Source organism: Clarias gariepinus, chromosome 14 (genome assembly GCF_024256425.1).
Source record: "Clarias gariepinus isolate MV-2021 ecotype Netherlands chromosome 14, CGAR_prim_01v2, whole genome shotgun sequence".
Lineage (NCBI taxonomy): Eukaryota > Metazoa > Chordata > Actinopteri > Siluriformes > Clariidae > Clarias > Clarias gariepinus.
Genome location: NC_071113.1, coordinates 6,825,770 through 6,847,851, shown reverse-complemented (window position 1 = coordinate 6,847,851; position 22,082 = coordinate 6,825,770). Strand labels below are relative to the sequence as shown.

The 22,082-nt window shown below is 43.9% G+C and overlaps 12 non-coding genes across 12 annotated transcripts; all 12 read right to left on the bottom strand.

The window, feature by feature from the left end:
- Nucleotides 1-1,171: 1,171 nt before the first annotated feature.
- On the bottom strand, nt 1,172-1,243 carry trnap-cgg (transfer RNA proline (anticodon CGG)). The gene has a single exon. It is a non-coding gene; the product is annotated as a tRNA-Pro (tRNA).
- An 862-nt stretch (nt 1,244-2,105) lies between these two features.
- Nucleotides 2,106-2,177, bottom strand: trnap-agg (transfer RNA proline (anticodon AGG)). The gene has a single exon. It is a non-coding gene; the product is annotated as a tRNA-Pro (tRNA).
- Nucleotides 2,178-4,112: 1,935 nt separating this feature from the next.
- Nucleotides 4,113-4,184, bottom strand: trnap-cgg (transfer RNA proline (anticodon CGG)). The gene has a single exon. It is a non-coding gene; the product is annotated as a tRNA-Pro (tRNA).
- Nucleotides 4,185-5,046: 862 nt separating this feature from the next.
- On the bottom strand, nt 5,047-5,118 carry trnap-agg (transfer RNA proline (anticodon AGG)). The gene has a single exon. It is a non-coding gene; the product is annotated as a tRNA-Pro (tRNA).
- Nucleotides 5,119-8,319: 3,201 nt separating this feature from the next.
- Nucleotides 8,320-8,391, bottom strand: trnap-cgg (transfer RNA proline (anticodon CGG)). The gene has a single exon. It is a non-coding gene; the product is annotated as a tRNA-Pro (tRNA).
- An 862-nt stretch (nt 8,392-9,253) lies between these two features.
- On the bottom strand, nt 9,254-9,325 carry trnap-agg (transfer RNA proline (anticodon AGG)). The gene has a single exon. It is a non-coding gene; the product is annotated as a tRNA-Pro (tRNA).
- Nucleotides 9,326-12,422: 3,097 nt separating this feature from the next.
- trnap-cgg (transfer RNA proline (anticodon CGG)) lies at nt 12,423-12,494 on the bottom strand. The gene has a single exon. It is a non-coding gene; the product is annotated as a tRNA-Pro (tRNA).
- An 862-nt stretch (nt 12,495-13,356) lies between these two features.
- trnap-agg (transfer RNA proline (anticodon AGG)) lies at nt 13,357-13,428 on the bottom strand. The gene has a single exon. It is a non-coding gene; the product is annotated as a tRNA-Pro (tRNA).
- Nucleotides 13,429-16,729: 3,301 nt separating this feature from the next.
- Nucleotides 16,730-16,801, bottom strand: trnap-cgg (transfer RNA proline (anticodon CGG)). The gene has a single exon. It is a non-coding gene; the product is annotated as a tRNA-Pro (tRNA).
- Nucleotides 16,802-18,300: 1,499 nt separating this feature from the next.
- On the bottom strand, nt 18,301-18,372 carry trnap-ugg (transfer RNA proline (anticodon UGG)). Its single transcript has one exon. It is a non-coding gene; the product is annotated as a tRNA-Pro (tRNA).
- A 1,298-nt stretch (nt 18,373-19,670) lies between these two features.
- trnap-cgg (transfer RNA proline (anticodon CGG)) lies at nt 19,671-19,742 on the bottom strand. The gene has a single exon. It is a non-coding gene; the product is annotated as a tRNA-Pro (tRNA).
- An 899-nt stretch (nt 19,743-20,641) lies between these two features.
- trnap-ugg (transfer RNA proline (anticodon UGG)) lies at nt 20,642-20,713 on the bottom strand. The gene has a single exon. It is a non-coding gene; the product is annotated as a tRNA-Pro (tRNA).
- Nucleotides 20,714-22,082: the final 1,369 nt, after the last annotated feature.

Sequence of the window (22,082 nt, the reverse complement as noted above, 5' to 3'; positions counted from 1 at the left end):
TCAGACGGAATGCTCAACTCCTGACATCATTCCTCAAGACATTATGGGGAACAAAGGATCAAGGTTTCTAGTAGTTCTTCAGAACACATTTATGTATTTTATTAATTCCAGTCCATTTAAACAGGGCCAGAATTGTCTTTGTGGACAGCGTTTCCACATGAAAAGGCTTTGCGACAACTTTGGGAGCTGCAGCAGACTACCTGCTACAATGTGTAACCAGAAAAGTGGTTGCTTTTGTCACCCTTACTTATAAGAGCTGCAGAAACTCCCTCGACTCCAATCTGTATGAAAAGATACTTTAACAAACTGAGGTCTTGTTCAATCCTTTGTCCTAAATCAGGCTTTTTGCTGGTGAGAAATAGAGAATTCTTAATGCTATCCAGAGAGGAAAAAATCAAGGCTGAGTCTGGGAAACAAGGATTTGCTTAAAGACAAGATCTGGTTGACAGGGACTTATGTTCTGATTTGGAACCTGAAACCTCTCATTAACCACCAGGCTAATCAGATACATCTGTCCAAGGTTGCAGTGTGTGATGTTCCACGGAGAGTGGTCACTGTAAAATCCACCCTAAGCGAGAATCATACCCCTAGACCAACGAGCCAGACTGTGGGAGTACGGGATGGCTGTTTGGCTGGTAACTGTATATTTTCAATGTTTTTCAGCACATGTCTGCAGGTAATACTCAACACATAGGGTTGCAGAGCAAATTAAGGGGGGGAAAAGTTCAAGTCACCCAGGCTTTATTCACAACGTCTGTATGGTTGTGCCGTTTACACTCAAGTCGAACAGGGCTAGAATACAAGTGTCGTGGAAGACAGCAAATCTCACAAGCAGGGTTTGTAATTCCTGCAGGAGTTGCAGCAGTATATCTTCAATCATAACTAAGAAGAACTTTATTTGTTGATTTGCCCCTGGTGTATTACATCTGCCTGGCCTCTTCATGTTTTAAGATGGTTTTGTTGAAAAGGAATTAACCTGTAAAGTGGTGGGCCTTGGAAAAATGGCTTTGTTTTCACAAGGAATGATCAGCCATGTCACAGTGGTGCAGCTGGACAGAGAATTATGGACTCAACTGGAGTTGGAACCTTTCTTGACCTCTCATGAACCAAGCACCCTTGTCAGAACCACTTGTTCCACAGAGAGGTCAACTTCTTGTTCAATGTAAAACCAGGGCTCGTCCGGGATTTGAACCCGGGACCTCTCGCACCCGAAGCGAGAATCATACGCCTAGACCAACGAGCCAGCATGCCTTTCGGAAGAGGTGCTCAGATGGAATGCTCAACTCCTGGCATTATTCCTCAAGACATTATGGGGAACAACGGATCAAGGTTTCTAGTAGTTCTTCAGAACACATTTATGGTTTTTATTATTCCAGTCCATTTAAACAGGGCCAGAATTGTCTTTGTAGACAGCGTTTCCACATGAAAAGGCTTTGCAACAACTTTGGGAGCTGCAGCAGACTACCTGCTACAATGTGTAACCAGAAAAGTGGTTGCTTTTGTCACCATTACTTATAAGAGCTGCAGAAACTCCCTCGACTCCAATCTGTATGAAAAGATACTTTAACAAACTGAGGTCTTGTTCAATCCTTTGTCCTAAATCAGGCTTTTTGCTGGTGAGAAATAGAGAATTCTTAATGCTATCCAGAGAGGAAAAAATCAAGGCTGGAATAGGCTGCAGGAACTCCTGCTTCACATTGTTTTCATGCCCTGAGTGAAAGGTCCTTCAATTCACCTCTATTAAAACAGCGATGAAAGTGATTTGTGAGCAATTCCACAAAGAGCCTTTTATCATCTCTGTGCACTATCTCAAGAACTGTACTGTTTACGTCTCAAGATGTTTTTGTAGAAGCAGAATGAACCTGATGTGCATGAGTCTGGGAAACAAGGATTTGCTTAAAGACAAGATCTGGTTGACAGGGACTTATGTTCTGATTTGGAACCTGAAACCTCTCATTAACCACCAGGCTAATCAGAAACTTCTGTCCAAGGTTGCAGTGTGTGATGTTCCACGGAGAGTGGTCACTGTAAAATCAGGGTTCAACCAGGATCTCACTGAGAAAAGTCACTGTGATGTTCCGCTCAGAGTGGTCACTTTTAAATCAGGGCTCGTCCGGGATTTGAACCCAGGACCTCTCGCACCCTAAGCGAGAATCATACCCCTAGACCAACGAGCCAGACTGTGGAGCAGGATGGCTGTTGGCTGGTAACTGTATATTTTCAATGTTTTTCAGCACATGTCTGCAGGTAATACTCAACACATAGGGTTGCAGAGCAAATTAAGTGGGGGGAAAGTTCAAGTCACCCAGGCTTTATTCACAACGTCTGTATGGTTGTGCCCTTTACACTCAAGTCGAACAGGGCTAGAATACAAGTGTCGTGGATGACAGCAAATCTCACAAGCAGGGTTTGTAATTCCTGCAGGAGTTGCAGCAGTATATCTTCAATCATAACTAAGAAGAACTTTATTTGTTGATTTGCCCCTGGTGTATTACATCTGCCTGGCCTCTTCATGTTTTAAGATGGTTTTGTTGAAAAGGAATTAACCTGTAAAGTGGTGGGCCTTGGAAAAATGGCTTTGTTTTCACAAGGAATGATCAGCCATGTCACAGTGGTGCAGCTGGAGAGAGAATTATGGACTCAACTGGAGTTGGAACCTTTCTTGACCTCTCATGAACCAAGCGCCCTTGTCAGAACCACTTGTTCCACAGAGAGGTCAACTTCTTGTTCAATGTAAAAACAGGGCTCGTCCGGGATTTGAACGCGGGACCTCTCGCACCCGAAGCGAGAATCATACGCCTAGACCAACGAGCCAGCATGCCTTTCGGGGGAGGTGCTCAGACGGAATGCTCAACTCCTGACATCATTCCTCAAGACATTATGGGGAACAAAGGATCAAGGTTTCTAGTATTTCTTCAGAACACATTTATGTTTTTTATTCATTCCAATCCATTTAAACAGGGCCAGAATTGTCTTTGTGGACAGCATTTCCACATGAAAAGGCTTTGCGACAACTTTGGGAGCTGCAGCAGACTACCTGCTACAATGTGTAACCAGAAAAGTGGTTGCTTTTGTCACCATTACTTATAAGAGCTGCAGAAACTCCCTCGACTCCAATCTGTATGAAAAGATACTTTAACAAACTGAGGTCTTGTTCAATCCTTTGTCCTAAATCAGGCTTTTTGCTGGTGAGAAATAGAGAATTCTTAATGCTATCCAGAGAGGAAAAAGTCAAGGCTGAGTCTGGGAAACAAGGATTTGCTTAAAGACAAGATCTGGTTGACAGGGACTTATGTTCCGATTTGGAACCTGAAACCTCTCATTAACCACCAGGCTAATCAGATACATCTGTCCAAGGTTGCTGTGTGTGATGTTCCACGGAGAGTGGTCACTGTAAAATCGGGGTTCAACCAGGATCTCACTGAGAAAAGTCACTGTGATGTTCCGCTCAGAGTGGTCACTTTTAAATCAGGGCTCCTCTGGGATTTGAACCCGGGACATCTCGCACCCTAAGCGAGAATCATACCCCTAGACCAACGAGCCAGACTGTGGGAGTACGGGATGGCTGTTTGGCTGGTAACTGTATATTTTCAATGGTTTTCAGCACATGTCTGCAGGTAATACTCAACACATAGGGTTGCAGAGCAAATTAAGGGGGGGAAAAGTTCAAGTCACCCAGGCTTTATTCACAACGTCTGTATGGTTGTGCCGTTTACACTCAAGTCGAACAGGGCTAGAATACAAGTGTCGTGGAAGACAGCAAATCTCACAAGCAGGGTTTGTAATTCCTGCAGGAGTTGCAGCAGTATATCTTCAATCATAACTAAGAAGAACTTTATTTGTTGATTTGCCCCTGGTGTATTACATCTGCCTGGCCTCTTCATGTTTTAAGATGGTTTTGTTGAAAAGGAATTAACCTGTAAAGTGGTGGGCCTTGGAAAAATGGCTTTGTTTTCAGAAGGAATGATCAGCCATGTCACAGTGGTGCAGCTGGAGAGAGAATTATGGACTCAACTGGAGTTGGAACCTTTCTTGACCTCTCATGAACCAAGCACCCTTGTCAGAACCACTTGTTCCACAGAGAGGTCAACTTCTTGTTCAATGTAAAACCAGGGCTCGTCCGGGATTTGAACCCGGGACCTCTCGCACCCGAAGCGAGAATCATACGCCTAGACCAACGAGCCAGCATGCCTTTCGGAAGAGGTGCTCAGATGGAATGCTCAACTCCTGGCATTATTCCTCAAGACATTATGGGGAACAAAGGATCAAGGTTTCTAGTAGTTCTTCAGAACACATTTATGGTTTTTATTATTCCAGTCCATTTAAACAGGGCCAGAATTGTCTTTGTGGACAGCATTTCCACATGAAAAGGCTTTGCGACAACTTTGGGAGCTGCAGCAGACTTCCTGCTACAATGTGTAACCAGAAAAGTGGTTGCTTTTGTCACCATTACTTATAAGAGCTGCAGAAACTCCCTCGACTCCAATCTGTATGAAAAGATACTTTAACAAACTGAGGTCTTGTTCAATCCTTTGTCCTAAATCAGGCTTTTTGCTGGTGAGAAATAGAGAATTCTTAATGCTATCCAGAGAGGAAAAAATCAAGGCTGGAATAGGCTGCAGGAACTCCTGCTTCACATTGTTTTCATGCCCTGAGTGAAAGGTCCTTCAATTCACCTCTATTAAAACAGCGATGAAAGTGATTTGTGAGCAATTCCACAAAGAGCCTTTTATCATCTCTGTGCACTATCTCAAAAACTGTACTGTTTACGTCTCAAGATGTTTTTGTAGAAGCAGAATGAACCTGATGTGCATGAGTCTGGGAAACAAGGATTTGCTTAAAGACAAGATCTGGTTGACAGGGACTTATGTTCTGATTTGGAACCTGAAACCTCTCATTAACCACCAGGCTAATCAGAAACTTCTGTCCAAGGTTGCAGTGTGTGATGTTCCACGGAGAGTGGTCACTGTAAAATCGGGGTTCAACCAGGATCTCACTGAGAAAAGTCACTGTGATGTTTCGCTCAGAGTGGTCACTTTTCAATCAGGGCTCGTCCGGGATTTGAACCCGGGACCTCTCGCACCCTAAGCGAGAATCATACTCCTAGACCAACGAGCCAGACTGTGGAGCAGGATGGCTGTTGGCTGGTAACTGTATATTTTCAATGTTTTTCAGCACATGTCTGCAGGTAATACTCAACACATAGGGTTGCAGAGCAAATTAAGTGGGGGGAAAGTTCAAGTCACCCAGGCTTTATTCACAACGTCTGTATGGTTGTGCCCTTTACACTCAAGTCGAACAGGGCTAGAATACAAGTGTCGTGGATGACAGCAAATCTCACAAGCAGGGTTTGTAATTCCTGCAGGAGTTGCAGCAGTATATCTTCAATCATAACTAAGAAGAACTTTATTTGTTGATTTGCCCCTGGTGTATTACATCTGCCTGGCCTCCTCATGTTTTAAGATGGTTTTGTTGAAAAGGAATTAACATGTAAAGTGGTGAGCCTTGGAAACATGGCTTTGTTTTCACAAGGAATGATCAGCCATGTCACAGTGGTGCAGCTGGACAGAGAATTATGGACTCAACTGGAGTTGGAACCTTTCTTGACCTCTCATGAACCAAGCACCCTTGTCAGAACCACTTGTTCCACAGAGAGGTCAACTTCTTGTTCAATGTAAAACCAGGGCTCGTCCGGGATTTGAACCCGGGACCTCTCGCACCCAAAGCGAGAATTATACGCCTAGACCAACGAGCCAGCATGCCTTTCGGGGGAGGTGCTCAGACGGAATGCTCAACTCCTGACATCATTCCTCAAGACATTATGGGGAACAAAGGATCAAGGTTTCTAGTAGTTCTTCAGAACACATTTATGTTTTTTATTAATTCCAGTCCATTTAAACAGGGCCAGAATTGTCTTTGTGGACAGCGTTTCCACATGAAAAGGCTTTGCGACAACTTTGGGAGCTGCAGCAGACTACCTGCTACAATGTGTAACCAGAAAAGTGGTTGCTTTTGTCACCCTTACTTATAAGAGCTGCAGAAACTCCCTCGACTCCAATCTGTATGAAAAGATACTTTAACAAACTGAGGTCTTGTTCAATCCTTTGTCCTAAATCAGGCTTTTTGCTGGTGAGAAATAGAGAATTCTTAATGCTATCCAGAGAGGAAAAAATCAAGGCTGAGTCTGGGAAACAAGGATTTGCTTAAAGACAAGATCTGGTTGACAGGGACTTATGTTCTGATTTGGAACCTGAAACCTCTCATTAACCACCAGGCTAATCAGATACATCTGTCCAAGGTTGCAGTGTGTGATGTTCCACGGAGAGTGGTCACTGTAAAATCCACCCTAAGCGAGAATCATACCCCTAGACCAACGAGCCAGACTGTGGGAGTACGGGATGGCTGTTTGGCTGGTAACTGTATATTTTCAATGTTTTTCAGCACATGTCTGCAGGTAATACTCAACACATAGGGTTGCAGAGCAAATTAAGTGGGGGGAAAGTTCAAGTCACCCAGGCTTTATTCACAACGTCTGTATGGTTGTGCCCTTTACACTCAAGTCGAACAGGGCTAGAATACAAGTGTCGTGGATGACAGCAAATCTCACAAGCAGGGTTTGTAATTCCTGCAGGAGTTGCAGCAGTATATCTTCAATCATAACTAAGAAGAACTTTATTTGTTGATTTGCCCCTGGTGTATTACATCTGCCTGGCCTCTTCATGTTTTAAGATGGTTTTGTTGAAAAGGAATTAACCTGTAAAGTGGTGGGCCTTGGAAAAATGGCTTTGTTTTCACAAGGAATGATCAGCCATGTCACAGTGGTGCAGCTGGAGAGAGAATTATGGACTCAACTGGAGTTGGAACCTTTCTTGACCTCTCATGAACCAAGCGCCCTTGTCAGAACCACTTGTTCCACAGAGAGGTCAACTTCTTGTTCAATGTAAAAACAGGGCTCGTCCGGGATTTGAACGCGGGACCTCTCGCACCCGAAGCGAGAATCATACGCCTAGACCAACGAGCCAGCATGCCTTTCGGGGGAGGTGCTCAGACGGAATGCTCAACTCCTGACATCATTCCTCAAGACATTATGGGGAACAAAGGATCAAGGTTTCTAGTATTTCTTCAGAACACATTTATGTTTTTTATTCATTCCAATCCATTTAAACAGGGCCAGAATTGTCTTTGTGGACAGCATTTCCACATGAAAAGGCTTTGCGACAACTTTGGGAGCTGCAGCAGACTACCTGCTACAATGTGTAACCAGAAAAGTGGTTGCTTTTGTCACCATTACTTATAAGAGCTGCAGAAACTCCCTCGACTCCAATCTGTATGAAAAGATACTTTAACAAACTGAGGTCTTGTTCAATCCTTTGTCCTAAATCAGGCTTTTTGCTGGTGAGAAATAGAGAATTCTTAATGCTATCCAGAGAGGAAAAAGTCAAGGCTGAGTCTGGGAAACAAGGATTTGCTTAAAGACAAGATCTGGTTGACAGGGACTTATGTTCCGATTTGGAACCTGAAACCTCTCATTAACCACCAGGCTAATCAGATACATCTGTCCAAGGTTGCTGTGTGTGATGTTCCACGGAGAGTGGTCACTGTAAAATCGGGGTTCAACCAGGATCTCACTGAGAAAAGTCACTGTGATGTTCCGCTCAGAGTGGTCACTTTTAAATCAGGGCTCCTCTGGGATTTGAACCCGGGACATCTCGCACCCTAAGCGAGAATCATACCCCTAGACCAACGAGCCAGACTGTGGGAGTACGGGATGGCTGTTTGGCTGGTAACTGTATATTTTCAATGGTTTTCAGCACATGTCTGCAGGTAATACTCAACACATAGGGTTGCAGAGCAAATTAAGGGGGGGAAAAGTTCAAGTCACCCAGGCTTTATTCACAACGTCTGTATGGTTGTGCCGTTTACACTCAAGTCGAACAGGGCTAGAATACAAGTGTCGTGGAAGACAGCAAATCTCACAAGCAGGGTTTGTAATTCCTGCAGGAGTTGCAGCAGTATATCTTCAATCATAACTAAGAAGAACTTTATTTGTTGATTTGCCCCTGGTGTATTACATCTGCCTGGCCTCTTCATGTTTTAAGATGGTTTTGTTGAAAAGGAATTAACCTGTAAAGTGGTGGGCCTTGGAAAAATGGCTTTGTTTTCAGAAGGAATGATCAGCCATGTCACAGTGGTGCAGCTGGAGAGAGAATTATGGACTCAACTGGAGTTGGAACCTTTCTTGACCTCTCATGAACCAAGCACCCTTGTCAGAACCACTTGTTCCACAGAGAGGTCAACTTCTTGTTCAATGTAAAACCAGGGCTCGTCCGGGATTTGAACCCGGGACCTCTCGCACCCGAAGCGAGAATCATACGCCTAGACCAACGAGCCAGCATGCCTTTCGGAAGAGGTGCTCAGATGGAATGCTCAACTCCTGGCATTATTCCTCAAGACATTATGGGGAACAAAGGATCAAGGTTTCTAGTAGTTCTTCAGAACACATTTATGGTTTTTATTATTCCAGTCCATTTAAACAGGGCCAGAATTGTCTTTGTGGACAGCATTTCCACATGAAAAGGCTTTGCGACAACTTTGGGAGCTGCAGCAGACTTCCTGCTACAATGTGTAACCAGAAAAGTGGTTGCTTTTGTCACCATTACTTATAAGAGCTGCAGAAACTCCCTCGACTCCAATCTGTATGAAAAGATACTTTAACAAACTGAGGTCTTGTTCAATCCTTTGTCCTAAATCAGGCTTTTTGCTGGTGAGAAATAGAGAATTCTTAATGCTATCCAGAGAGGAAAAAATCAAGGCTGGAATAGGCTGCAGGAACTCCTGCTTCACATTGTTTTCATGCCCTGAGTGAAAGGTCCTTCAATTCACCTCTATTAAAACAGCGATGAAAGTGATTTGTGAGCAATTCCACAAAGAGCCTTTTATCATCTCTGTGCACTATCTCAAAAACTGTACTGTTTACGTCTCAAGATGTTTTTGTAGAAGCAGAATGAACCTGATGTGCATGAGTCTGGGAAACAAGGATTTGCTTAAAGACAAGATCTGGTTGACAGGGACTTATGTTCTGATTTGGAACCTGAAACCTCTCATTAACCACCAGGCTAATCAGAAACTTCTGTCCAAGGTTGCAGTGTGTGATGTTCCACGGAGAGTGGTCACTGTAAAATCGGGGTTCAACCAGGATCTCACTGAGAAAAGTCACTGTGATGTTTCGCTCAGAGTGGTCACTTTTCAATCAGGGCTCGTCCGGGATTTGAACCCGGGACCTCTCGCACCCTAAGCGAGAATCATACTCCTAGACCAACGAGCCAGACTGTGGAGCAGGATGGCTGTTGGCTGGTAACTGTATATTTTCAATGTTTTTCAGCACATGTCTGCAGGTAATACTCAACACATAGGGTTGCAGAGCAAATTAAGTGGGGGGAAAGTTCAAGTCACCCAGGCTTTATTCACAACGTCTGTATGGTTGTGCCCTTTACACTCAAGTCGAACAGGGCTAGAATACAAGTGTCGTGGATGACAGCAAATCTCACAAGCAGGGTTTGTAATTCCTGCAGGAGTTGCAGCAGTATATCTTCAATCATAACTAAGAAGAACTTTATTTGTTGATTTGCCCCTGGTGTATTACATCTGCCTGGCCTCCTCATGTTTTAAGATGGTTTTGTTGAAAAGGAATTAACATGTAAAGTGGTGAGCCTTGGAAACATGGCTTTGTTTTCACAAGGAATGATCAGCCATGTCACAGTGGTGCAGCTGGACAGAGAATTATGGACTCAACTGGAGTTGGAACCTTTCTTGACCTCTCATGAACCAAGCACCCTTGTCAGAACCACTTGTTCCACAGAGAGGTCAACTTCTTGTTCAATGTAAAACCAGGGCTCGTCCGGGATTTGAACCCGGGACCTCTCGCACCCAAAGCGAGAATTATACGCCTAGACCAACGAGCCAGCATGCCTTTCGGGGGAGGTGCTCAGACGGAATGCTCAACTCCTGACATCATTCCTCAAGACATTATGGGGAACAAAGGATCAAGGTTTCTAGTAGTTCTTCAGAACACATTTATGTTTTTTATTAATTCCAGTCCATTTAAACAGGGCCAGAATTGTCTTTGTGGACAGCGTTTCCACATGAAAAGGCTTTGCGACAACTTTGGGAGCTGCAGCAGACTACCTGCTACAATGTGTAACCAGAAAAGTGGTTGCTTTTGTCACCCTTACTTATAAGAGCTGCAGAAACTCCCTCGACTCCAATCTGTATGAAAAGATACTTTAACAAACTGAGGTCTTGTTCAATCCTTTGTCCTAAATCAGGCTTTTTGCTGGTGAGAAATAGAGAATTCTTAATGCTATCCAGAGAGGAAAAAATCAAGGCTGAGTCTGGGAAACAAGGATTTGCTTAAAGACAAGATCTGGTTGACAGGGACTTATGTTCTGATTTGGAACCTGAAACCTCTCATTAACCACCAGGCTAATCAGATACATCTGTCCAAGGTTGCAGTGTGTGATGTTCCACGGAGAGTGGTCACTGTAAAATCCACCCTAAGCGAGAATCATACCCCTAGACCAACGAGCCAGACTGTGGGAGTACGGGATGGCTGTTTGGCTGGTAACTGTATATTTTCAATGTTTTTCAGCACATGTCTGCAGGTAATACTCAACACATAGGGTTGCAGAGCAAATTAAGTGGGGGGAAAGTTCAAGTCACCCAGGCTTTATTCACAACGTCTGTATGGTTGTGCCCTTTACACTCAAGTCGAACAGGGCTAGAATACAAGTGTCGTGGATGACAGCAAATCTCACAAGCAGGGTTTGTAATTCCTGCAGGAGTTGCAGCAGTATATCTTCAATCATAACTAAGAAGAACTTTATTTGTTGATTTGCCCCTGGTGTATTACATCTGCCTGGCCTCCTCATGTTTTAAGATGGTTTTGTTGAAAAGGAATTAACATGTAAAGTGGTGAGCCTTGGAAACATGGCTTTGTTTTCACAAGGAATGATCAGCCATGTCACAGTGGTGCAGCTGGACAGAGAATTATGGACTCAACTGGAGTTGGAACCTTTCTTGACCTCTCATGAACCAAGCACCCTTGTCAGAACCACTTGTTCCACAGAGAGGTCAACTTCTTGTTCAATGTAAAACCAGGGCTCGTCCGGGATTTGAACCCGGGACCTCTCGCACCCAAAGCGAGAATTATACGCCTAGACCAACGAGCCAGCATGCCTTTCGGGGGAGGTGCTCAGACGGAATGCTCAACTCCTGACATCATTCCTCAAGACATTATGGGGAACAAAGGATCAAGGTTTCTAGTAGTTCTTCAGAACACATTTATGTATTTTATTAATTCCAGTCCATTTAAACAGGGCCAGAATTGTCTTTGTGGACAGCGTTTCCACATGAAAAGGCTTTGCGACAACTTTGGGAGCTGCAGCAGACTACCTGCTACAATGTGTAACCAGAAAAGTGGTTGCTTTTGTCACCCTTACTTATAAGAGCTGCAGAAACTCCCTCGACTCCAATCTGTATGAAAAGATACTTTAACAAACTGAGGTCTTGTTCAATCCTTTGTCCTAAATCAGGCTTTTTGCTGGTGAGAAATAGAGAATTCTTAATGCTATCCAGAGAGGAAAAAATCAAGGCTGAGTCTGGGAAACAAGGATTTGCTTAAAGACAAGATCTGGTTGACAGGGACTTATGTTCTGATTTGGAACCTGAAACCTCTCATTAACCACCAGGCTAATCAGATACATCTGTCCAAGGTTGCAGTGTGTGATGTTCCACGGAGAGTGGTCACTGTAAAATCCACCCTAAGCGAGAATCATACCCCTAGACCAACGAGCCAGACTGTGGGAGTACGGGATGGCTGTTTGGCTGGTAACTGTATATTTTCAATGTTTTTCAGCACATGTCTGCAGGTAATACTCAACACATAGGGTTGCAGAGCAAATTAAGGGGGGGAAAAGTTCAAGTCACCCAGGCTTTATTCACAACGTCTGTATGGTTGTGCCGTTTACACTCAAGTCGAACAGGGCTAGAATACAAGTGTCGTGGAAGACAGCAAATCTCACAAGCAGGGTTTGTAATTCCTGCAGGAGTTGCAGCAGTATATCTTCAATCATAACTAAGAAGAACTTTATTTGTTGATTTGCCCCTGGTGTATTACATCTGCCTGGCCTCTTCATGTTTTAAGATGGTTTTGTTGAAAAGGAATTAACCTGTAAAGTGGTGGGCCTTGGAAAAATGGCTTTGTTTTCACAAGGAATGATCAGCCATGTCACAGTGGTGCAGCTGGACAGAGAATTATGGACTCAACTGGAGTTGGAACCTTTCTTGACCTCTCATGAACCAAGCACCCTTGTCAGAACCACTTGTTCCACAGAGAGGTCAACTTCTTGTTCAATGTAAAACCAGGGCTCGTCCGGGATTTGAACCCGGGACCTCTCGCACCCGAAGCGAGAATCATACGCCTAGACCAACGAGCCAGCATGCCTTTCGGAAGAGGTGCTCAGATGGAATGCTCAACTCCTGGCATTATTCCTCAAGACATTATGGGGAACAACGGATCAAGGTTTCTAGTAGTTCTTCAGAACACATTTATGGTTTTTATTATTCCAGTCCATTTAAACAGGGCCAGAATTGTCTTTGTAGACAGCGTTTCCACATGAAAAGGCTTTGCAACAACTTTGGGAGCTGCAGCAGACTACCTGCTACAATGTGTAACCAGAAAAGTGGTTGCTTTTGTCACCATTACTTATAAGAGCTGCAGAAACTCCCTCGACTCCAATCTGTATGAAAAGATACTTTAACAAACTGAGGTCTTGTTCAATCCTTTGTCCTAAATCAGGCTTTTTGCTGGTGAGAAATAGAGAATTCTTAATGCTATCCAGAGAGGAAAAAATCAAGGCTGGAATAGGCTGCAGGAACTCCTGCTTCACATTGTTTTCATGCCCTGAGTGAAAGGTCCTTCAATTCACCTCTATTAAAACAGCGATGAAAGTGATTTGTGAGCAATTCCACAAAGAGCCTTTTATCATCTCTGTGCACTATCTCAAGAACTGTACTGTTTACGTCTCAAGATGTTTTTGTAGAAGCAGAATGAACCTGATGTGCATGAGTCTGGGAAACAAGGATTTGCTTAAAGACAAGATCTGGTTGACAGGGACTTATGTTCTGATTTGGAACCTGAAACCTCTCATTAACCACCAGGCTAATCAGAAACTTCTGTCCAAGGTTGCAGTGTGTGATGTTCCACGGAGAGTGGTCACTGTAAAATCAGGGTTCAACCAGGATCTCACTGAGAAAAGTCACTGTGATGTTCCGCTCAGAGTGGTCACTTTTAAATCAGGGCTCGTCCGGGATTTGAACCCAGGACCTCTCGCACCCTAAGCGAGAATCATACCCCTAGACCAACGAGCCAGACTGTGGAGCAGGATGGCTGTTGGCTGGTAACTGTATATTTTCAATGTTTTTCAGCACATGTCTGCAGGTAATACTCAACACATAGGGTTGCAGAGCAAATTAAGTGGGGGGAAAGTTCAAGTCACCCAGGCTTTATTCACAACGTCTGTATGGTTGTGCCCTTTACACTCAAGTCGAACAGGGCTAGAATACAAGTGTCGTGGATGACAGCAAATCTCACAAGCAGGGTTTGTAATTCCTGCAGGAGTTGCAGCAGTATATCTTCAATCATAACTAAGAAGAACTTTATTTGTTGATTTGCCCCTGGTGTATTACATCTGCCTGGCCTCTTCATGTTTTAAGATGGTTTTGTTGAAAAGGAATTAACCTGTAAAGTGGTGGGCCTTGGAAAAATGGCTTTGTTTTCACAAGGAATGATCAGCCATGTCACAGTGGTGCAGCTGGAGAGAGAATTATGGACTCAACTGGAGTTGGAACCTTTCTTGACCTCTCATGAACCAAGCGCCCTTGTCAGAACCACTTGTTCCACAGAGAGGTCAACTTCTTGTTCAATGTAAAAACAGGGCTCGTCCGGGATTTGAACGCGGGACCTCTCGCACCCGAAGCGAGAATCATACGCCTAGACCAACGAGCCAGCATGCCTTTCGGGGGAGGTGCTCAGACGGAATGCTCAACTCCTGACATCATTCCTCAAGACATTATGGGGAACAAAGGATCAAGGTTTCTAGTATTTCTTCAGAACACATTTATGTTTTTTATTCATTCCAATCCATTTAAACAGGGCCAGAATTGTCTTTGTGGACAGCATTTCCACATGAAAAGGCTTTGCGACAACTTTGGGAGCTGCAGCAGACTACCTGCTACAATGTGTAACCAGAAAAGTGGTTGCTTTTGTCACCATTACTTATAAGAGCTGCAGAAACTCCCTCGACTCCAATCTGTATGAAAAGATACTTTAACAAACTGAGGTCTTGTTCAATCCTTTGTCCTAAATCAGGCTTTTTGCTGGTGAGAAATAGAGAATTCTTAATGCTATCCAGAGAGGAAAAAATCAAGGCTGAGTCTGGGAAACAAGGATTTGCTTAAAGACAAGATCTGGTTGACAGGGACTTATGTTCCGATTTGGAACCTGAAACCTCTCATTAACCACCAGGCTAATCAGATACATCTGTCCAAGGTTGCTGTGTGTGATGTTCCACGGAGAGTGGTCACTGTAAAATCGGGGTTCAACCAGGATCTCACTGAGAAAAGTCACTGTGATGTTCCGCTCAGAGTGGTCACTTTTAAATCAGGGCTCCTCTGGGATTTGAACCCGGGACATCTCGCACCCTAAGCGAGAATCATACCCCTAGACCAACGAGCCAGACTGTGGAGCAGGATGGCTGTTGGCTGGTAACTGTATATTTTCAATGTTTTTCAGCACATGTCTGCAGGTAATACTCAACACATAGGGTTGCAGAGCAAATTAAGTGGGGGGAAAGTTCAAGTCACCCAGGCTTTATTCACAACGTCTGTATGGTTGTGCCCTTTACACTCAAGTCGAACAGGGCTAGAATACAAGTGTCGTGGATGACAGCAAATCTCACAAGCAGGGTTTGTAATTCCTGCAGGAGTTGCAGCAGTATATCTTCAATCATAACTAAGAAGAACTTTATTTGTTGATTTGCCCCTGGTGTATTACATCTGCCTGGCCTCTTCATGTTTTAAGATGGTTTTGTTGAAAAGGAATTAACCTGTAAAGTGGTGGGCCTTGGAAAAATGGCTTTGTTTTCACAAGGAATGATCAGCCATGTCACAGTGGTGCAGCTGGAGAGAGAATTATGGACTCAACTGGAGTTGGAACCTTTCTTGACCTCTCATGAACCAAGCGCCCTTGTCAGAACCACTTGTTCCACAGAGAGGTCAACTTCTTGTTCAATGTAAAAACAGGGCTCGTCCGGGATTTGAACGCGGGACCTCTCGCACCCGAAGCGAGAATCATACGCCTAGACCAACGAGCCAGCATGCCTTTCGGGGGAGGTGCTCAGACGGAATGCTCAACTCCTGACATCATTCCTCAAGACATTATGGGGAACAAAGGATCAAGGTTTCTAGTATTTCTTCAGAACACATTTATGTTTTTTATTCATTCCAATCCATTTAAACAGGGCCAGAATTGTCTTTGTGGACAGCATTTCCACATGAAAAGGCTTTGCGACAACTTTGGGAGCTGCAGCAGACTACCTGCTACAATGTGTAACCAGAAAAGTGGTTGCTTTTGTCACCATTACTTATAAGAGCTGCAGAAACTCCCTCGACTCCAATCTGTATGAAAAGATACTTTAACAAACTGAGGTCTTGTTCAATCCTTTGTCCTAAATCAGGCTTTTTGCTGGTGAGAAATAGAGAATTCTTAATGCTATCCAGAGAGGAAAAAATCAAGGCTGAGTCTGGGAAACAAGGATTTGCTTAAAGACAAGATCTGGTTGACAGGGACTTATGTTCCGATTTGGAACCTGAAACCTCTCATTAACCACCAGGCTAATCAGATACATCTGTCCAAGGTTGCTGTGTGTGATGTTCCACGGAGAGTGGTCACTGTAAAATCGGGGTTCAACCAGGATCTCACTGAGAAAAGTCACTGTGATGTTCCGCTCAGAGTGGTCACTTTTAAATCAGGGCTCCTCTGGGATTTGAACCCGGGACATCTCGCACCCTAAGCGAGAATCATACCCCTAGACCAACGAGCCAGACTGTGGGAGTACGGGATGGCTGTTTGGCTGGTAACTGTATATTTTCAATGGTTTTCAGCACATGTCTGCAGGTAATACTCAACACATAGGGTTGCAGAGCAAATTAAGGGGGGGAAAAGTTCAAGTCACCCAGGCTTTATTCACAACGTCTGTATGGTTGTGCCGTTTACACTCAAGTCGAACAGGGCTAGAATACAAGTGTCGTGGAAGACAGCAAATCTCACAAGCAGGGTTTGTAATTCCTGCAGGAGTTGCAGCAGTATATCTTCAATCATAACTAAGAAGAACTTTATTTGTTGATTTGCCCCTGGTGTATTACATCTGCCTGGCCTCTTCATGTTTTAAGATGGTTTTGTTGAAAAGGAATTAACCTGTAAAGTGGTGGGCCTTGGAAAAATGGCTTTGTTTTCACAAGGAATGATCAGCCATGTCACAGTGGTGCAGCTGGAGAGAGAATTATGGACTCAACTGGAGTTGGAACCTTTCTTGACCTCTCATGAACCAAGCACCCTTGTCAGAACCACTTGTTCCACAGAGAGGTCAACTTCTTGTTCAATGTAAAACCAGGGCTCGTCCGGGATTTGAACCCGGGACCTCTCGCACCCGAAGCGAGAATCATACGCCTAGACCAACGAGCCAGCATGCCTTTCGGAAGAGGTGCTCAGATGGAATGCTCAACTCCTGGCATTATTCCTCAAGACATTATGGGGAACAAAGGATCAAGGTTTCTAGTAGTTCTTCAGAACACATTTATGGTTTTTATTATTCCAGTCCATTTAAACAGGGCCAGAATTGTCTTTGTAGACAGCGTTTCCACATGAAAAGGCTTTGCAACAACTTTGGGAGCTGCAGCAGACTACCTGCTACAATGTGAAACCAGAAAAGTGGTTGCTTTTGTCACCATTACTTATAAGAGCTGCAGAAACTCCCTCGACTCCAATCTGTATGAAAAGATACTTTAACAAACTGAGGTCTTGTTCAATCCTTTGTCCTAAATCAGGCTTTTTGCTGGTGAGAAATAGAGAATTCTTAATGCTATCCAGAGAGGAAAAAATCAAGGCTGGAATAGGCTGCAGGAACTCCTGCTTCACATTGTTTTCATGCCCTGAGTGAAAGGTCCTTCAATTCACCTCTATTAAAACAGCGATGAAAGTGATTTGTGAGCAATTCCACAAAGAGCCTTTTATCATCTCTGTGCACTATCTCAAGAACTGTACTGTTTACGTCTCAAGATGTTTTTGTAGAAGCAGAATGAACCTGATGTGCATGAGTCTGGGAAACAAGGATTTGCTTAAAGACAAGATCTGGTTGACAGGGACTTATGTTCTGATTTGGAACCTGAAACCTCTCATTAACCACCAGGCTAATCAGAAACTTCTGTCCAAGGTTGCAGTGTGTGATGTTCCACGGAGAGTGGTCACTGTAAAATCGGGGTTCAACCAGGATCTCACTGAGAAAAGTCACTGTGATGTTCCGCTCAGAGTGGTCACTTTTAAATCAGGGCTCGTCTGGGATTTGAACCCGGGACCTCTCGCACCCTAAGCGAGAATCATACTCCTAGACCAACGAGCCAGACTGTGGAGCAGGATGGCTGTTGGCTGGTAACTGTATATTTTCAATGTTTTTCAGCACATGTCTGCAGGTAATACTCAACACATAGGGTTGCAGAGCAAATTAAGTGGGGGGAAAGTTCAAGTCACCCAGGCTTTATTCACAACGTCTGTATGGTTGTGCCCTTTACACTCAAGTCGAACAGGGCTAGAATACAAGTGTCGTGGATGACAGCAAATCTCACAAGCAGGGTTTGTAATTCCTGCAGGAGTTGCAGCAGTATATCTTCAATCATAACTAAGAAGAACTTTATTTGTTGATTTGCCCCTGGTGTATTACATCTGCCTGGCCTCTTCATGTTTTAAGATGGTTTTGTTGAAAAGGAATTAACCTGTAAAGTGGTGGGCCTTGGAAAAATGGCTTTGTTTTCACAAGGAATGATCAGCCATGTCACAGTGGTGCAGCTGGAGAGAGAATTATGGACTCAACTGGAGTTGGAACCTTTCTTGACCTCTCATGAACCAAGCACCCTTGTCAGAACCACTTGTTCCACAGAGAGGTCAACTTCTTGTTCAATGTAAAAACAGGGCTCGTCCGGGATTTGAACCCGGGACCTCTCGCACCCAAAGCGAGAATCATACGCCTAGACCAACGAGCCAGCATGCCTTTCGGGGGAGGTGCTCAGACGGAATGCTCAACTCCTGACATCATTCCTCAAGACATTATGGGGAACAAAGGATCAAGGTTTCTAGTATTTCTTCAGAACACATTTATGTTTTTTATTCATTCCAATCCATTTAAACAGGGCCAGAATTGTCTTTGTGGACAGCATTTCCACATGAAAAGGCTTTGCGACAACTTTGGGAGCTGCAGCAGACTACCTGCTACAGTGTGTAACCAGAAAAGTGGTTGCTTTTGTCACCATTACTTATAAGAGCTGCAGAAACTCCCTCGACTCCAATCTGTATGAAAAGATACTTTAACAAACTGAGGTCTTGTTCAATCCTTTGTCCTAAATCAGGCTTTTTGCTGGTTAGAAATAGAGAATTCTTAATGCTATCCAGAGAGGAAAAAATCAAGGCTTAGTCTGGGAAACAAGGATTTGCTTAAAGACAAGATCTGGTTGACAGGGACATATGTTCCGATTTGGAACCTGAAACCTCTCATTAACCACCAGGCTAATCAGATACATCTGTCCAAGGTTGCAGTGTGTGATGTTCCACGGAGAGTGGTCACTGTAAAATCGGGGTTCAACCAGGATCTCACTGAGAAAAGTCACTGTAATGTTCCACTCAGAGTGGTCACTTTTAAATCAGGGCTCCTCTGGGATTTGAACCCGGGACATCTCGCACCCTAAGCGAGAATCATACCCCTAGACCAACGAGCCAGACTGTGGGAGTACGGGATGGCTGTTTGGCTGGTGACTGTATATTTTCAATGGTTTTCAGCACATGTCTGCAGGTAATACTCAACACATAGGGTTGCAGAGCAAATTAAGGGGGGGAAAAGTTCAAGTCACCCAGGCTTTATTCACAACGTCTGTATGGTTGTGCCGTTTACACTCAAGTCGAACAGGGCTAGAATACAAGTGTCGTGGAAGACAGCAAATCTCACAAGCAGGGTTTGTAATTCCTGCAGGAGTTGCAGCAGTATATCTTCAATCATAACTAAGAAGAACTTTATTTGTTGATTTGCCCCTGGTGTATTACATCTGCCTGGCCTCTTCATGTTTTAAGATGGTTTTGTTGAAAAGGAATTAACCTGTAAAGTGGTGGGCCTTGGAAAAATGGCTTTGTTTTCACAAGGAATGATCAGCCATGTCACAGTGGTGCAGCTGGACAGAGAATTATGGACTCAACTGGAGTTGGAACCTTTCTTGACCTCTCATGAACCAAGCACCCTTGTCAGAACCACTTGTTCCACAGAGAGGTCAACTTCTTGTTCAATGTAAAACCAGGGCTCGTCCGGGATTTGAACCCGGGACCTCTCGCACCCGAAGCGAGAATCATACGCCTGGACCAACGAGCCAGCATGCCTTTCGGAAGAGGTGCTCAGATGGAATGCTCAACTCCTGGCATTATTCCTCAAGACATTATGGGGAACAAAGGATCAAGGTTTCTAGTAGTTCTTCAGAACACATTTATGGTTTTTATTATTCCAGTCCATTTAAACAGGGCCAGAATTGTCTTTGTAGACAGCGTTTCCACATGAAAAGGCTTTGCAACAACTTTGGGAGCTGCAGCAGACTACCTGCTACAATGTGTAACCAGAAAAGTGGTTGCTTTTGTCACCATTACTTATAAGAGCTGCAGAAACTCCCTCGACTCCAATCTGTATGAAAAGATACTTTAACAAACTGAGGTCTTGTTCAATCCTTTGTCCTAAATCAGGCTTTTTGCTGGTGAGAAATAGAGAATTCTTAATGCTATCCAGAGAGGAAAAAATCAAGGCTGGAATAGGCTGCAGGAACTCCTGCTTCACATTGTTTTCATGCCGAGTGAAAGGTCCTTCAATTCACCTCTATTAAAACAGCGATGAAAGTGATTTGTGAGCAATTCCACAAAGAGCCTTTTATCATCTCTGTGCACTATCTCAAGAACTGTACTGTTTACGTCTCAAGATGTTTTTGTAGAAGCAGAATGAACCTGATGTGCATGTTGATTTGCCCCTGGTGTATTACATCTGCCTGGCCTCCTCATGTTTTAAGATGGTTTTGTTGAAAAGGAATTAACATGTAAAGTGGTGAGCCTTGGAAACATGGCTTTGTTTTCACAAGGAATGATCAGCCATGACACAGTGGTGCAGCTGGACAGAGAATTATGGACTTAACTGGAGTTGGAACCTTTCTTGACCTCTCATGAACCAAGCACCCTTGTCAGAACCACTTGTTCCACAGAGAGGTCAACTTCTTGTTCAATCTAAAACCAGGGCTCGTCCGGGATTTGAACCCGGGACCTCTCGCACCCAAAGCAAGAATCATACGCCTAGACCAACGAGCCAACATGCCTTTCGGGGGAGGTGCTCAGACGGAATGCTCAACTCCTGACATCATTCCTCAAGACATTATGGGGAACAAAGGATCAAGGTTTCTAGTATTTCTTACGAACACATTTATGTTTTTTATTCATTCCAGTCCATTTAAACAGGGCCAGAATTGTCTTTGTGGACAGCATTTCCACATGAAAAGGCTTTGCGACAACTTTGGGAGCTGCAGCAGACTACCTGCTACAATGTGTAACCAGAAAAGTGGTTGCTTTTGTCACCATTACTTATAAGAGCTGCAGAAACTCCCTCGACTCCAATCTGTATGAAAAGATACTTTAACAAACTGAGGTCTTGTTCAATCCTTTGTCCTAAATCAGGCTTTTTGCTGGTGAGAAATAGAGAATTCTTAATGCTATCCAGAGAGGAAAAAATCAAGGCTGGAATAGGCTGCAGGAACTCCTGCTTCACATTGTTTTCATGCCCTGAGTGAAAGGTCCTTCAATTCACCTCTATTAAAACAGCGATGAAAGTGATTTGTGAGCAATTCCACAAAGAGCCTTTTATCATCTCTGTGCACTATCTCAAAAACTGTACTGTTTACGTCTCAAGATGTTTTTGTAGAAGCAGAATGAACCTGATGTGCATGAGTCTGGGAAACAAGGATTTGCTTAAAGACAAGATCTGGTTGACAGGGACTTATGTTCTGATTTGGAACCTGAAACCTCTCATTAACCACCAGGCTAATCAGATACATCTGTCCAAGGTTGCAGTGTGTGATGTTCCACGGAGAGTGGTCACTGTAAAATAGGGGTTCAACCAGGATCTCACTGAGAAAAGTCACTGTGATGTTCTGCTCAGAGTGGTCACTTTTAAATCAGGATTTGATCCCGGGACCTCTCGCACCCTAAGCGAGAATCATACCCCTAGACCAACGAGCCAAACTGTGGGAGTACGGGATGGCTGTTGGCTGGTAACTGTATATTTTCAATGTTTTTCAGCACATGTCTGCAGGTAATACTCAACACATAGGGTTGCAGAGCAAATTAAGTGGGGGGAAAGTTCAAGTCACCCAGGCTTTCTTCGCAACGTCTGTATGGTTGTGCCCTTTACACTCAAGTCGAGCAGGGCTAGAGTACAAGTGTCGTGGATGACAGCAAATCTCACAAGCAGGGTTTGTAATTCCTGCAGGAGTTGCAGCAGTATATCATCAATCATAACTAAGAAGAACTTTATTTGTTGATTTGCCCCTGGTGTATTACATCTGCCTGGCCTCCTCATGTTTTAAGATGGTTTTGTTGAAAAGGAATTAACATGTAAAGTGGTGAGCCTTGGAAACATGGCTTTGTTTTCACAAGGAATGATCAGCCATGTCACAGTGGTGCA